The sequence below is a fragment of the Balaenoptera borealis genome (assembly GCF_965194805.1).
Source record: "Balaenoptera borealis genome assembly, chromosome: 4".
In the NCBI taxonomy this organism is placed as follows: Eukaryota; Metazoa; Chordata; class Mammalia; order Artiodactyla; family Balaenopteridae; genus Balaenoptera; species Balaenoptera borealis.
This window is the reverse complement of record NC_138861.1, coordinates 91,714,135-91,732,307: the sequence shown is the minus strand read 5'-3', so window position 1 is coordinate 91,732,307 and position 18,173 is coordinate 91,714,135. Positions and strand designations below refer to the sequence as shown.

Genomic DNA, 18,173 nt, shown 5'->3' with positions numbered 1-18,173 from the left:
ACAACTAAAAAACTGGACAAAACATGTGAAATATCTGTTTTCAGGCACTGGACAATTGAAATTTAAAAACCGTTATTTTTAAGGATTCCTATGGAAAGACAAACAGAATATGAATTCCGTATTCACTTGATAAACTCTCCAAATCAAGGCCCTGGGGATTGCAGACGAAACACATAGCAACCCACTTTCTAGACAGGAATCTGAAATTGGAAGTCTGGAATGATTGGGCAGCTGGAATTTGTGAAGAAAATATCAAATAGAAAGAATTACACATAAAAGTATATCCAGATATCAGCATAGAATATTTGAGCAAATACTATTCTATGCATGCACAGGATGAGATTTTGCAAGGCCTACCAGAGAGCAGATGCTGGCAGGCTGTGAGCTGAATGATGATCTTGAGGGTTGCCTAATTCTGAGAAATGTTGGTGATCCAACTAGTCAGAGTGGAGATACCTTACTGAACTCATCAGAAAATCAGCTGGGACCTCAGGAGCATCATAATTTATGAGTAGGATAACTCTAACCTTAGATTAAGGTCTACTGTAAACTCCCCATAAAAAATTCTAAAAACAAAACTAGACAATATCAAGCTGATCAGCCATCAAATTAACTTGTTTGCCAGATGAAAACTGACAGTCTTTCAAAAAAAAAAAAAAAGGCACGAAAACTCAGTGATTTAGCATAGCTGTCAGTACACAGTATAGAATCAATAGATATGTGAAGGAGGAAAAATGACATAATTTAAAGCCAAAATTAATGGAAACAGACCCAATATTGACACCAAGGACGTCAGATCAGAACTTTCACAAGGCTATTGTAAACATAAAAAATGTGGTAGGTACAATTTACAGGTAGATTTGTACCCACTGGTTTATAACCCTACATAATCCAATCCCCTTGAGTTGGTGATATCTGTAAATATGATGAACGTTCCTCCCATGTCTAGGTTATGCTATATGGCAGAACGAAGGAATTCTGCAGATGCAGTTAGGATCCTTCAACAGTTTGACTTTGAATTATTCATAAGGGAGAGCATCCTGTGTGGGCCTAATGTAATGAAATGAATCTTTTAAAAGATGGCTAAAGTCTTCCAGAGAGTGAACGTCCTTCTGGGCTTGAATAAGAAAACATCTATGCCGTAAACTGCCTATAAGAATAATGCATGTTAGGAAACTGTAGACATTTCAAGTACTGATTGTGTCCTCCAGTTGAAATTTAGTAAGAATCCAGGGCATCTCAACCATATATCTCAGGGAAGTGAATTTTGCAAATAACCTGAATGAACTTGAAAGAAATTACTAACCGCAGGCAAGTCTCCAGATGATAATACAGCCTAGCTAACTCCTTGACTACAGCCTCCTCCCTGAGGAGGGAGGATCTGGCTAGCAGTGCCCAAACACCTGATGCATGGAAACTATGCGTTTTGTGTGTGTTGCTTTGTTGTTGTTGTTTTTAATAGATTTTATTTTTTAGAGCAGTTTTAGATTCACAGCAAAATTGAAAGGAAGGTACAGAGATTTTCTATAAATGCTCTACCCCCACACATGCATAACCTCTCTCATTACCATTATCCCCTACCATAGGGTCTCTCTACATTTGTTATAATTATACATACACATTGATACATCATTATCACCCAAAGTCCATAGTTTACATTACAGTTCACTTTTGGTGTTGTAAATTCTATGGGTTTGGACAAATATATAATGACATGTATCCATCATTACAGTATCATACAGAGAATTTTCATTGCCTTAAAAATCCTCTGTGGCTTCCCCTATTTATCCCGCTCCCCCACACCCTAGCTACCACTGATCTCTTTACTGTCTTCATAGCTTGGTTTGTGTGTGTGTGCTATTTTAAGCTGTTAAATTTGCAATAATTTGTTACATTGTGATAGAAAATTAGTAATACAGACTTAAATGCAAAGGTGGACATAGTGAGCAAATATTTGGAGAATCTCAGGGGGAAAAAACATTGCAACTATAAAGAAGAACAAAATGTAGTCTAGAAATAAAAACATGATATCTGAAATTTAAAAATTCACTGGAAGGCTATATCAGCAAAAAATAAGGGTAGTATATTTGAAAACAGAAAATAGACCCTTTAAAATGTAGCAGAGAGAGAAAAAAAAAATTTAAAGATTCACTATCCTGATGGAATATCAATCAATCTAATGTAAATGTAATTGGACTCAGAAAAAGTTAAGAGATTGGAGGAGAAAAAAATTTGATTATGCAATGGCCAAAAATTTATCATAAATGTTTACAGTGAACAAATGTAAATAATTGTTCTCAGAAACTCAGCAAACTGCAAGCAGGACACATACACACACATCCATACACTTACAAATCATAGGTCTCCATACCTTAGTTGTATTGTTGAAAACTAACCAATGAAAACTAATGTAGTAAAAATGTTTAAACCAGCCATTATAAAGAGGAACACTTGAAAACGTATGTTCACACAAAAACCTGCACATGAATGTTTATAATACCTTTGTTCATAATTGCCAAAACTTGGAAGCAACCAAGATGTTCCTTGGTAGCTGAAAGGATAAACTGTAGTACACTCAGACAATGGAAGATTATTCAGTGCTAAAAACAGAAATGAGCTATCACACCATAAAAAGACATGGAAGAAGTTTAAATGCCAATCTGAAAATCTATATACCATATAATTTCAACTATATGACATTCTGGAAGAGTCAAAACTATGGAGACTGTAAAAAGATCAGCGGTTGCCAGGGTTTGGGGTAAGGGATGAACAGGCAGAGCACAGAGGATTTTTAGAGCAGCTGAACTACACCATATGATACTATAATGATGGATACACGCCATTATGCATTTGTCCAGATGCACAGAATGAACAGCAAGAGTGAACTGTAATATGAACTTTGTCTCTGGGAATGCAGGTAAGGGTCACTCTTGGGTCTACTGCCATTTTCTATCTCTTATATTTCATTTTGTATTTGAGCAAAGGGAGAAGGAAGAAATTGATGAACTAAAGTTATAATATCAGGTACCAATATAAGAAGTTTCTTTTCTTTATTTCTAATGTTTGCATATTTCAGTATCACCTCTAAGGACTACTCTTTCCTCACTAGAGATTTCTCAAATGTTCCCAGGTACTTCAGTTCAACAGCTCCTTTAAGAAGTTAATTTTTATTTGAGAAAAAATATATTTTAATATTTATTTATTTTCTAGAAAGAAATTTGATCTTTTGCCAAGTCTTTATTATTCAGAGTAATAGGGAAATGCCTCAGGAAGAATTACCTTAAAATAATAGTAATGGAATTATGAAATTAAACTATTAAATAGTAAAGTGGAAAGTGAAAGAAACAGGCAACGTAGTTTTTCTGTTTAAATAAGTATTACTGAATAAAATATTCTAAATAAAATCATAAAAATGTCTCACCTTTCCAACTCTCATATTTCCTATTTTTGTGACTTAAGATGGTTACTAGGGCCTCCCAAATATCATCCACCACCCTAAAATCAAAATATGATCTCAGAGAGACTGAAGGTCAAAGATTCTGAACAAGGACACAAATTAACCAATAAGTCCATATTTGAATAATAATTTAGTATTAATTCAAACTAAGTGTGTACTTCCATAAGAAGGAATGTGACTAAATTTTAGTGAATGCCAAGTACATGTCAAGTTCTTTAGAAAACCCCTGTGAATTAAGATCATTACCTCAATTTCATAGGTGAGGAAGCTGAATGGGGTAATGTAACTTTTGCAGTCACATTTTTAAAAAGCCATGTAGCCAAAATTTGAAACAAAAATTGTCCCAAAATCTCTACCCTTTCCTTTATAAACTGCTGCTTCTGACAAGAAAAAAAAACATTGTCATCATTCATTCTCTAAACTATTGGTTCTTAGTTTGGTTTGGGGCATGGGATCCTACTGGTTAAACTTACAAATCCTCATCACAGAAAAAAAAATGTGTCAAAATAATCCTACAGACTGTTGGATACAATTTCAGTGGGTTCCCAAAGTCTTCTGAACCCCACACTCTAGGGAAAATAACATCAAAATATGTCTTGTAAGTTCTCAAATATACTGATCATATTTTTTACTGTAAACACAGGGATGTACCAAGTCATGAAAAGGCATGAAGGAACCATAAATGCTTATAACTGTGTGAAAGAAGACATTCTGAAAAGGCTACATACTGTATTTTTCCACCTACATGGCAAAAGATAAAGCTATGGAGACAGTAGAAAGATCAGTGTTTATCAGAGTGTAGTGGGGAGAGAGAGATGAATAGGTGAAGCACAGATTTTAAGGCAGTTAAACTACTCTGTATGATAGTATAATGGTGGATATATGTCATTATACATTTGTCTAAACCCATAAAATGCACACCACCAAAAGTGAACCCTAATGTATACTATGGACTTTGAGTGATAATGATGTGACAATATAGGGTCATTAATTGTAACAAATGCACCACTCTGGTGGGGGATGTTGTTAATGAGGGAGTCTGTGCATGTGTGAAGGCAAAGGGTATATGGGAGCTTTTTATACTTTCCACTCCATTTTGCTGTGAACTTAAAACTTTATTCCAAAAAAATAAAGTCTATTGAAAAATGGCATACAGTTTGATGCTTTAGTGGTTCATGGTCTGACAAAAGAACAAACTGCTTACAGTTTGATGTGCCTTGGGAAAAAAGTGCTTTTTTTTTTGAAAGCTCAAAAATATTATTCCATTCCTGACTTGTCAAATTATTTTACACATTATTTAAATTACAACATAAACTTTAAAACCATTAATTCTGCATAAAACCCCCAAATGTAACACCAGTTTATCAAACCCATCGATATGTATATAAGGTGTTAGAATTATGGATGGTTATAAAGAGTCATCCAGAAAAAAAGCAATTTTAAAGTTTGTATTCAACTTCTTATAGGTTAATCCATGGTTAAACTTATGAAGGGGCTAATTCCAACAAAATTGGATTCAGATCTGTTTCAACTAAGGAATATTCAGAGCTATGAGTGTCTATTGAGGTTAAATTAGTCAGTATAACTGCATATAAAATATGGAAGTTAGCACCCTTAAGCAAAGAAACTCAATATCATTAACCTGATGATTATCATATTTTATCTATGTGTTAATTATATATTAACCTGGTGATTAAGAAAGGGCTGAACATGAAGGTGACTTTTAACCAAAATGTTCTATAAAAAAAAATAAAGAAATATAAAGTTCAGAACCAAGATACATTTTTTTTTTCACCAAAGAAGTTTTCAAGGGGGACAATCAGAAGGGGAGTAGCTGATAATAGTGACTCTGTTTATGTACAGCTTTTAATCTTCAGTAGAATTTTAGACAAAGTATTTTATTAGATCCTTAATTATCTTGAACAATATTTAAAGGTGATATGTTTACTTTATCTATGACAAAGTCAAGGGTCTGAGATAGTAAATACTCTAGTCTCAAAGCTAGTATGGTTTAGAAGACATTCCATCCTTTACCTAGGTCTGTGTCTGTTCCCCTTCAGCATGCTACAGTATACAGAAGATACAAAATTTAGCATGTTAACCTAAATACACTTCATAAAGCTTAAGTATACATTGGTTTTGGGCTGAACTGTGTCCTCCCAAAATTCATTTTTTGAAGTCCTGAACCCCAGTATCTTAGACTGTAACCATATTTAGAGATCAGGTCTTTAAAGAGGTGATTAAGTTAAAATGAGTAAGTTAAAATGACTAAATTAAAATTGGAGTGGGGCTTTAATCCAGTATGATTGGTGTCCTTATGGAAGAGGGAGAGACACCAAAGATGAGCACATGTGCACCAAGGAAAGGCCATGTGAGGACACAGAGAGAAGGGTGTAGTCTGCAAGCCAAACAGTCCTCAGGACAAACTAACCCTGCCAGCCCCTTCATCTTGGACTTAACAGCCTTCAGAATTGTGAGAAAATAAATTTTTGTTGTTTAAGCCACTCTGTGGTATTTTGTTACTGCAGCCATAGCAGACTAGTACATATTGTAAAATACCTATATCCTCAAGTACAACAGTAATCAGTATAGAAGATGACCCCTGTCAGGGTTACCTAAATTGATTATTTCTCTGATTTCCAATTGTTCTTTTCTTCACTTTGAACTTCTAATTACTGTATTAAAAGAACCAAGGGTTCTGTCTTGTTTTGTTTTTTAATATATACTCCCTGGTGAGTCTTTAAATCATAGCAATGACTGTCTACTAAAACACACAAAACTGTATAACTCTCCTAATTGTTTCCTAAAATCCCTTCCAGTTCTAAAATTTATGATTTTTAGGTTTTTGGGAGAAAATATCTATAATTATAGAAATAATTTTTATTCTGCTAACCTATTTTGAAGGATCATTATAAGGATTGGTAAAAGGACTGAATAGACCTGGAAACAAAATTTTGATATCATTGAGTGTTCAAAACTTGACCTAAAAGATCACTGCATTGTTCTATTTTCTAGTTAAATAGATTTCATTATACCATGTGTGGAGGTTAGAAAGAATAAACATAGTATGAACTAACACAATAAATATAGCTTTTGTTTTGTGAAGTCTCTTGACAGACTGTGTTAAGCACAAATAATAACTTTTTTCTACATGAAAATAAATTTTGGTGAATAGCTCAAAGCAACAAACTGGTCTTTTAAAATTTGTGAATTAGGCACAAATCAATCAACTGCTCAAACAGTAGATTTTCAGACACAGTTCCGAGTGTTTGCATATGCCATATTAACTATGTTCCTCTTGCTGGTGGTTTTGATATACAATTAATCATTAGCTAACATTTAGGCACCTACTATGTACAGAGCATTAAACTAAAAGACCTACCTCATGTAAGTATATAGATTGACAAACAATTGGTATTTCATTAACTGAAAGGAACAAGTTCATATAAATTCTTGTTCTAGCTAATTGCATTCACTGAGTAATTAATTATGAACTCAAAATTAAGGATCTACCTCCTCATTTCTGAAAACTGGCTCCAGTAACTGAAGTGGTCTACGGACAGATTTTCTACAAGCTATAAAGACAGTTACTACACAGTTATTTATCCATCTCTGTATCTATTTTGAACTTTGGAAGCCTACAAATTGAAAATGTACAGCAGAACTTTTAACCTGATAAGATATAGATAGGCATTAAATAGAGGACCAATATACTAAGTGAAGTTCTTAACTCCTTCCTAATTGAAGACAGGGGTGACACTGCCAGGGTTGTCTAGATAGATCAATTTAACCACCTCTTGTCTGACTGGCTCTCAGAAGATAAAGTCTTACCTTCAGACAGGAGAATGTGAGGGGTTGTTCCAGAGCGGAAGTGTATCACTAACAGAAGCAATGCTGCCTCCACAGGGATGGGGGTGATTAGTTCATCTAAAGGAGGGACTACGTTGTCAAGATTGATAAATTAGGAAGAGTGAGACCTGATAAAATGAGGGAACAGGAGGTACTGACCTAAAAGCAACTGAAGGAAAAAAAAATATCTGGTGTGAATTTGCTATTTGTATACAATGCCCTGGAGACATTAGAAGGTGTCTAGATATAGGAAGTTTTAGATTCACACAGTTTTGTAGCTGGAAAATGTCATCAAAATACTATAGCTGTTCTTTCATTTTATATACGAGAGCACCAAGGCTTAAAGCAACAGAGGCTGCCATGGAGCCCAAACCCAGATACCTTGCCTCCTTTTTCTGAGTTGCTGAGACAATGGCAGTCTCATGTGTAAGTTTTAAAGTAATATATAAATATTAGGTGTTAGTAATAACTTGTTTGGGGTACTTGTTATTTCTTATAGTCATGCCCTTCATCAATAACATAGAGTCTTTATGTAACTTGAACCTCAATTAGCCACTGCATGATGCCACTTTTTGCCTTTCCTGGTATAGTTTCTCATTTTTCCATGTGATATAAATTGCTTCATACTTTGGTGAAATGAAACTAAAAAACTGGGATTCAGATAAACATTAAATTTATAGTATGAAAATATATCAGGGATAATTAGATAATTTGTGTTCCTATCTAAAGCAAAATAGTAACTTCGTTTCTGTGTAGATGACAGAACTAGTATTGCATTGGAACTGGGGTAAAAGGAAAATATCAGAAAACGGTATATATATATATATATTGCCTGTCTCTTGGGGAGAATGAGATTTTAAGTAGAAGAACATTTAGTTATGCTTACCTAAGAACTTCTTTGAGAAATATTCTGTGCAGTTTCTACAACAGCATAACATGCCCTGGAGATTTAATAGGCAAGTAAATTGTCTCAATATTCATATTATGAATTTAGTAAAGATTTATTAAGGACTTTGTGTGTCAGACACTGATAAACAATTAAAAGTGCAAAGGTGAATGCTTATAAGGGAGGGATACAGATAAAGTAATATTTACAATTTAATATGATGAGCCCTAAAATCAAATATATAATAGTAATTCAGTCTTTAGGATTTGTAGAGATGTTTTTTTCTAAATGTAGCAGTTGAGCTGGAGATTTTTTTTTTAAATAAATAGGAGTTTATAATGCATTCAGGATAGAGAAAAAGGCTTTAAAGGGGCACAGCTATTTGAGAAAGAATAGCTTTTTTAGGTAACCAAGAAAAGGCTTTTGGTGTAGAGCTTAACTTTCATGGAAGACACTAAAGTCTGAAGATAGAAAGGCATCCAAGAGCAATTGTCATGAACACCAAAAGTTTTCTGTGAGGTAACTTTGAAGGATTTTAAACAGGCTATTGATTGGAGATACCCAAACGTCATATCCTAAAGTAACTTTTCAAGCTATATAATTCCACTTCTCACCTTTGTTTTGTGCTTTTTCAGTGTACACTGTATCTTGGTTTATCTGTTCTTTCCCTGGAGGGGGCTGTGGCTCTGGAAATGGTGATAGCTTCTCCTTTTCCTTCTCCTCCTCGTCCTCCTCTTTCTTTTCTCCTCATCCTCCTCCTTCTTTAACAATTTCATAACATACTTTCAAAATAACTGGCACTTTAGGTCCCAAAAATCTTTGAAGCTAATTAAACCAAAAAACTGTCCTGAATTAATTTCATATCTTGTTATGAATTTCAATCATTGCTCTGCCTACTCTGTGAGTAAAATGTAAAATATGTGACAGGTCTTTTGGGGAATAATTTTGACTGAGACATGAAGAATGTAATCTTTATGTTTTCTAAAATTTTATGAGTACCATTATTAATTTGGAGGACAATAGTTATAATAAAAATATCCAAATTTTATATGTATAATATAAACTAAACAGTATTAGTTTACTATTGCTGTGTAACAAATTACTACAAACTTAGTGGCTTAAAACATACCTGTGTTTTAACTGACAGTTTTGTAGGTCAAAAGGCCAGGCATATGTGATTGGATTCTCATAATCTTAAAAGGAGGAGATGCAGGTATTGGCCAGGTTGTGTGCCTTTCTGGAGCTTGAAGTCCTCTTTCATGCTCACATCTTTGTTGGTAGAGTGGTGCTCACTGTGGCTATAGAACTGAGGCTGCTGTTCACTTCTTGGCTTGTTCACTTGAGGACAGGGCCCATCCTCAGTTCCTAAAGGCAACTAAATCTCCTTGCCACCTGGTCCCCTCCATAGACCCTCTTACACTTTGAATATCTCTGAATTGTTAAAAGGCCCTCATGATCTTACGGCCCCACCTCATCTACTTAGGTCCACCCAGATATTTTCCTTCTTTATTAACTCAACTGATTAGATTGAGTTGAATCCTAGGGACATGAATCCAGGTACATGAATATCATATACCTTGATTATTTCAGAAAAATCTCTTTGCCATGTAATTTGACATAATAAGGAAATGATATCATCATTTCAACAGGTCCCACACACTCAAGGACGGGGAATCATACAAGATGGGTAGGGACCATCTTAGAATTCTGTCGATATAAAAATTGTCTTAAGTGATTTACATGCATTAATTCATTGATGTATCAGTGTAACTTGGTTATTCCCTGGTGGTCTAGTGGTTAGGATTCAATGCTCTCAACATAAATTGGTTGTCCCAGATTTATATATGAGTAGAGCTAGTCTTTGAGAAGATATGAAACTTGGCCTAAGTCATAGTCTGGATGCAATTGATCTAGATAGATTTGAAATCCAAAGCCCTGATTTTTAATATTATGAAATATTGTCCTGTTAACAGTTTAGAAATAAAGTAACTTTTTATTTAGGAAAAGGTAAATTATAACTTTTCAATGAAAACTATAGTTATATGTTGAATCTATTTCATTTCTGTTTTTACATTGTTATGGTGATATATTTGGAGAATCCACATCAATATAAAACTGGACTACAATAATTTTAAACATATTGTTAATATCTTCAGTGTGTGTGTGCATGTATGTGTGTGTCTGTGTGTGTGTGTGCACACGAGCACACTTGCTGAGTGAGATGCGCTGGTTAAGTTACACTGGTGTTATGGGATTACTTTCTTTGTCAGTTTTATAATAGATAATTTTTGTTTCTAGTTTCTTTTGAGTTCCTCTTCTATGGAGTAAAGTAATACAAATGGATTAAAACTAAACTCTCCTTCATAGAGGTAATTGATCCACATATGTTGTAGGTAGAATTCTAAGATATTCCCCAATATTTCTTACTTCAGATATACATGCCTTGTATAATCCCTGGAACTAAGAGTATGGTGGATTGTACTTCCATTATTATGTTATATTATATGACATAGTTGACCTTAAGATGGGACGCTTATGATGGTTAATTCTTTTGTGTCAGCTTGAGTGGGCCAAGGGATCCCCAGATTAAGTATTATTTCTGGTTGTGCTTGTGAGGGTGTTTCTCCTTGAAATTAGCATTTGAATCAGTGGATTCACTAGATTGCCCTCTTCAGTGTGGGTGAGCAGCATCCAATCCCAAATAGAATAAAAAGACTGAGGAAGGAAGAATTCACCCCTATTTTGCTTTTTCTGCCCCATCAGCTCCCCTGGTTCTCAGGACTTTTGATGCCAGCTAGAATTATACCACCAGCTCTGGCTCTCCAGCTTACTGATAGCAGGTCATAGGACTTTTCAGCCTCCATAATCTTATGAGCCAATTCCTTATTATCTACCTGTCTATCTATCAGCCTATTTATCTATCCTATTGGTTATATTTTGTTGGAGAACCCTAACTAATACAGCGTTTTAACTGGTGGACCTGACCTAATCACACAGGCCTTTTAGAAGCGAAAGATCTGGTCACAGAAGGGAAAGTTAGAGAGATGTGAAGGGTGAGAGGGAGTTCTCTGCTGCTGATGTAGAGGAGGCCACATGGCAAGGACCCAAGAAAGCCTGTAGGAGTGAGGTGTGCCCTGTCAGCAGCTAGCAAAACCACAGGACCTCCTATCACCACAAGGAAATGAATTCCACCAGCTATTTGAAGGAGCTTAGAAGTGAATCTTTTTCTGGATTAGCTTCCAGATGAGGAAGTAGCTGACATCTTGATTTCAGCCTGGTGAGACCCTGAGGAGAGGATCTAGATTAAGTGTGTTAAACTCTTGACCACAGAAATTGTGAGATAATAAATTTGTATTACTTTAAACTGCTAAATTTGTGGTAGTTTGCTACTCATCAATGAAACACATGAAAGAAGATTCTTAATATAATGGATTTTTCAAACATTTGGATGAATTTCAAAACTTTCATTGGATTCTTAAAGAAAAGCATATAGACGTGCTCAGACATGGACACTGTTTTCTTCATAACCAAACTAGATGGTCTTGTCAGGATGCTTCAAGGGAATATATCCTTAAAACCCATCTTTTGGGCTTCCCTGGTGGCGCAGTGGTTGAGAGTCTGCCTGCCAATGTAGGGGACACGGGTTCGAGCCCTGGTCTGGGAAGATCCCACATGCCACGGAGCAACTAGGCCCGTGAGCCACAACTACTGAGCCTGCGCGTCTGGAGCCTGTGCTCTGCAACAAGAGAGGCCACGATAGTGAGAGGCCCACACACCATGATGAAGAGTGGCCCCCACCTGCCACAACTGGAGAAAGCCCTCGCACAGAAACGAAGACCCAACACAGCCAAAAATAAAATAAATAAAGAATTATTCTGCCTAAAAAAACAAACAAACAAAAAAACCCCATCTGTTCAGTAGCTGTGAGGCGAGATTTGCAACTGACACATTTGACTGCCCTCATGTAGACTACCAAGGTTTGAAAAGGAGAATTTCTATACTTGGCTAATTACTTGGAATCAGAAATTAGGTTTGGTTTATTGGAGCCCGCGAATCATAATGGAGATTGAATTCTCTTCAAGCTCTTCAACTAAAATAATAATATAATGAAATGATACCAATAGTAAAATAAAGGAAAAGAGAATAGTTAAGAAGGGCAGTAGAAAATGACATCTCTACATCATGAGTAGGAGTCATGTTGATGTTAGGTGGGGAACAACTGGAGCCAAAATGAGACGTACAACCTGGAATTAATCTGACACCTGTATTTATGCCTCACATATATGGAGTTAATTATATTTACAAAGATTTAAGACACCCTTAATGTTATTTTTTCTATATAATGGATATTAAATATTGCTTAACACACGGCTTTTGCCAAGAAGAATTGCTTTCTAAATCTAGAATTGTTTTTCCAGAGGAAAAGCTATTCCAAAGAGATATTTTTCCTCTCCTAAACAGAAGACACTTTAAATAATAGTATTTTCCCTGATACACACATGGTGAATATTTCCTGCTCCTATAAAATAGTTATTATGAAGTATTGGCATTTCCCCTTAAATGCACATGCTGATAAGCACAGGTGTGTAGAAGCCATATGGTCGCACTTTCTAATTCATCTATTTCATTAAGGATACATTTAATTTTTCTACAGACCTTGAATAAAGTTACTTTTTTCATGCTTACATTATTCTCTGCTTCATCAATGTTTCAAAAACAATGCCAAGACTATTTTCTGTTTCGTAGTAAACAGATAATGAAACTTAAATCTATAAGCACTTTAGTCCTAACATACGCCATTTGGAATGAGGGAGAAATATGGCATGAATTAGCGTCCTCCGTTTAGATGAAAGGACTCATTCACTAAGGAAGAAATTCATATGCTGAAACATCACAATCTACTGGGAGAACTCTAATAAAAAAACTGATCAGGGCTTCCCTGGTGGCGCAGTGGTTGAGAGTCTGCCTGCCAATGCAGGGGACGCGGGTTCGAGCCCTGGCCTGGGAGGATCCCACGTGCCGTGGAGCAACTGGGCCCGTGAGCCACAATTGCTGAGCCTGCGCGTCTGGAGCCTGTGCTCCGCAACAAGAGAGGCCGCGACGGTGAGAGGCCCGCGCACCGCGATGAAGAGGGGCCCCCACTCGCCGCAACTAGAGAAGGCCCTCGCACAGAAACGAAGACCCAACACAGCCATAAATAAATAAAATAAAAATTAAAAAAAAAAAGTTATAAAAAAAAAAACTGATCACTTAACATTTTCATAGCATTGTAATGCTCAGGAAGCAGGGGCATGGAGTCAGAAAGTAGGTTTTAAGAAAATCATTTATTAGTAGTGAGAAATACTGATTAAACCATTTCCTACTTTCTGGCAACTATTGGCACTTAGAAAGAACACACTAATAGAAATTCAAAGGACCAAAGAAACACAAAGATTGGAGCATAATACTCTCTGGCATACGCAGGCTTCTTAGCTAATATGGTCTTTGTTGTTTTTCTTTTCCTTCCTGGTTTTTAGCATGTTGTGACATCTTGATTACGATTCAATAAATATCCCTTATATGGCCTTAATCTTTTCAAAGTCCACTTTCAATATCTATCTCATGAGTGAATGGGCAGTCAAAACTAGATGTGCGTTATAACAATTGCTACATTTCTAGCTTCTGATCATAGTGGATGGCTAGGAAAAGATTAGATGTCATTTTCTTGCATTGCCTGACAGTTTTTCTCGTACCTCTCACTCTTTGTTCAGAGGAGATAGAAGTCTCTATTTCATACTAAATGTGTAGTAACTTGAGGGAGAATAATAGAAAATAGAAGATGGCTCGAGAGAGAGAAACTGGGAGACATAAATCCACATACATATCAAATAAATTCTGGACCCTTAAAAATTAAAAAAATAGCAAAGAAAGGGGTCAGTGTTAGAGCACAGGGGATAATGCTAATTACACTTTGCATACTATTGCTTTGGATACTACTTGAAATTTGAGTAAAATCTGAAATTTGAAATATGATGGATAGTCATTTTGGGGACTGAATACAAATTGTTGTTGTATTTGTAAGGAGACGGGAAATTCTCAAATTTGGGTTTGTCAACATGAACTGAAATAACTTCATTTATGGCCCCCCAGAGCTGATCATGATTTGCAAAAAAATAAGACTCACTACTTCCCCTTGTGCTTTCAATCTTGGTAGTGTTTACACTGGTGAAATAGCACAAATAAAATTGTATTTTCGTTTTCTAATCTCTACTTTGAAAATCCCCTTAGAATTGACTTTCAGAACTTTAAGGGTGAGCATTTTATGTGGTTAACACACTGTAAGTTCAAGTCAAAATACGGGTTGGGTTATAGAGTAGCAGTACTATTTTGTCCCATTTGACATTTATTTCATTAACTGCCATGGTAGACAATGAAGCGTGAATCATGGCAAATGGCAAACCACCCCAAACTGCACCACGTGAAACATCACAGTAAAAATACCATCTTATTTTGCCTTGAGCTGCAGGGTCTGGCCTTAAGACAATTGGTTGTTCACACACTAGATTCCAGCTTTAGCTACCTGTCAGTTATGGTGAAAATGTTGATATTTTGGGTGGGTACAATTTTTGTTAGGGATATGAGAAGATATAATCTTACATTTCAGCAAGTAGCTCCTGCCCTGAGTTTATTTTCTTTTCAGTCTTATATGGCTTAGCATTTGGTAGACGATGGAGCTGTTGTTCCCTTGCTGCTGATGCAGAAGCCTGAAAAGCGTGTTCATCTTCAGGGGGAGTTATGCTCTATCTCCTTAAGGGAGTAGTATCTACAGAAAAAAATTGGGCTTCTTTTACATGGGATATTATTTTTCAATAATTTATATCAAGATGGATATTTATTTTATACTTTGAATTATATCTGAACACTTTATTTTTTGCTCAAATTGTTCTAGATTTGGTCATTGAGAGCTCTTCCAGTTGTCTCCTTTGACATGCCCGCGTTAATAAAAGTGATTATTTTTCTTACTGGAGCACTGCCTAACTTTCTGGCACTACAAGTTACTCCAAGTTCCTCTTGTATCTTCCCTGCCCACATCCTGGAATCAGTCATTTCTCCAAGGAGGCCTGGTTTCTGTTATTTGAGAATCATGTTAGAAACCAAGATTTGGGTGTTGGGTATGATCGTTGCTCCCAGTATGTCATTGCTTCTAGGCTCTCTCAGGAGACAGAACTTGGAAAATATATATGTGTATACTAACTACATTTAATGTTGTGAAGCAGATGTCACTATGTATGTCTCAGACTTCATGAGAATTGTGTCTTCTAGAGTTGGACAGTTCACTGATTGCATTGTCATATCCAGCAGCCCTTATAAAGTTAATACCAGCATGACATATACCAATACAATCAACTTGTATGAAAATAGAAGGAATGTCCCATCTACTACTAATATAGGCTTTTTATAAGCCACGTTTTTCGCCACATATGGGCTAATAAAAATTGGATATTTGAATCTAACGGACAATCATCCAAAGACTCTTTTTCAGTCTCTTTTAGGAAGACTATACATATAGTCTTCCTATAACTTCAATTTACTTCCACTGTGATTAATGTGACCCTAATGTTAATGAGTATATGAAACTATCATGATTAGTAAGGTAATTAAAAAGCAAGTATATGGAACATTTTTCATAATGTTCTCTTTGGGGAGTGGTTAAAAATCTATACCATTAAACATGAAATTAAGTAATATTTTAAAATACAATATCCCCTAGAGCAAATCTTAAAAATTATTTCTAGTATATTTTACATTATTCATAATGTCTTTGCACAGTGTTACCTGAATATAACTGATGAGTACAAAAGTGATTTAAATAAATGAAGGATTCTGCTTTGGGTAAAGATAGATCAGCAGGAACCAACTGAAACATTCCTCCTCCCCCCCTCAAATTCAAATAAATATATAAAATAGTAGTTTATAAGACATAGGGTGTAATCCTCAGAGATGATGCAAAAGTCAAAATCAAATTTAATTAAAAAAAAAAATCATCTCTATGACTTCCCCAGCTGGCTGGCTTGAGAGAGTTTTTATGATGTAGTGCATGGAGAAGGAAATCAATGAAAGCCTGGCAGATTCCCAAATTGAGGAGATGAAGCTGAGAGTCGGGGCAATCAAGGTGACTCAAGTTTTTGGAGCAGAATACTATGGAGGAGAGACCTCACACAGAGAGAACTGAAGAGATTTGCAGAGAATCCACCATGAGTATACAGTTGAGGATGAATCCATGCATACACATGGGAAATACTGCCACAGTTTCTGTCACTAAGTTTTTTCCAAGGGAGGAGAATAAGTGTACAATGGAAAAGTAAACTGTTTTCAGAGAAAACTCTGGTTGCATTTAAGACAACAGGAGCCTGAGGGAGAGGGAGAGAGAGTATTGATCAAGTTGGCCTTAGTATTACCTTCAGCTTAACTAAACTTTAGATAGGCTTCTTCCTTACTATACACTCCTGACCTCGTTTTTCTTAGAGTATTTATTTTAGAAAACTTGCAATTGTAAATTATTTCTCTCTCCCTTTGAGATGTAAATCCTTATAAAAACCTCATTCCAGTTGTACAGTCCAGTGATGTCTTTCTTAAGAACCTGAAAGCTCTCCTTTTGAAATGTAATCATTAAGGAAGATAGTACCCCTATTTCTCAGTCTCTGTGGGAGGGTAGAAGTCCAACTTCCATAGATGCAAATTAGCAAATATAGGTGATCTAATCACAGAGAAGAACATTTACAAACTCAAGAATAACATAACAGGCTCAACACATCTCATTGACCAAACTTCCCCCTAATATCCTCCAGTACTTTTCCACTAGCTCATCCCAGTCCTTAAAAACCCACTCCCACCTTTTGTTTCAGTGGGATTGAGTTCGGATTGAGTTCTGACTTTTTGCCCCTATTGTAATAGCCTTAAATAAAGTCCTCTTTACCTATTTAATTTTTTGCATTGCAAACTTTGCTTTGACAATGTGTTTCCTGAGTATTGCAGGATGCACAGAGATTTTTGTTTTCAACCACATAATGGGCTTCTATAATTGCACAGTGGAACGTTTGGGAAAGTTGGGAAGCAGAATGAATTGACTAGAGGAAAGGAAGTATAAAGCTTAGAATATAGTGAAGGATGGATAACTCTAATGCTTACCTTTTGTGATGTGAATCAAAATAACAGCAACATGGGTCCTGATAGAACTGTTTTGCCCCAAGCTTTACAATAGAACAATTCCCAGCATGCTGTGGTAAATGTGAAGATAAACTCCTTCCCAGTAGAAATCTGTTGCAGCTTCCTTGGTTATGTTATTTTAGAAAATGACTCCATCTTCTTTTTCTACTGACCACAAGGAAAAAATTATTTCTCCTTGCCCAACGACCAAATTCATCCTATATTTATGAAGATTTAAAGTCATAATTTTGGGTTTATTTGTTTTTATAATCATGCTTCTCATTCCAGTTTTGTCCATTATCTAATTCTGTATGTCTAGTTTCCTTGTCTGTAATTTGAGCATAACATGCCATGAGGTAGTTGCCAGGATTAAATGAATTATTACATGTAAAATGCATAGAACAATGTCTAATTTAGTAAGTGTTTGTAATTATCTGTTATTATTAGCATTATTAATGGCAGTCAAGGAAAATCAACAGATGTGGGAGAGAACTTCTTTACAGTAGGTTTTTTTCTTGGCAATTTGGAAAACAGTAGGATATGGAATTTTGCACCTGCCCCAACTTCATTCCTTACTTCTAATCTTCACATAATGTTTCTAAATCATCACTCTCCTATAAAATTTTACTCACCCACTTAATGCTTAATCAAGAAGTAGCCCATTTCATTTATAATTTGAATAAAAATATTTACTTCTTGTGCATTACACAGAAATTGTGCTTTTTTTTTCCTTTCTCAGTAAGGTGCATTGAAACTAGATGAATAGAGTTTACAATTCTGAAAGCATGAAACGCT

The 18,173-nt window shown here is 35.6% G+C and overlaps 1 long non-coding RNA gene across 1 annotated transcript; it reads right to left on the bottom strand.

Moving 5' to 3' along the window:
* Positions 1 to 3,357: 3,357 nt before the first annotated feature.
* On the bottom strand, positions 3,358 to 15,865 carry LOC309627409. The gene is made up of 2 exons (XR_014243732.1): positions 13,436 to 15,865; positions 3,358 to 13,116 (listed from the first exon to the last, which is right to left on the bottom strand). It is a non-coding gene; the product is annotated as an uncharacterized lncRNA (long non-coding RNA).
* Positions 15,866 to 18,173: the final 2,308 nt, after the last annotated feature.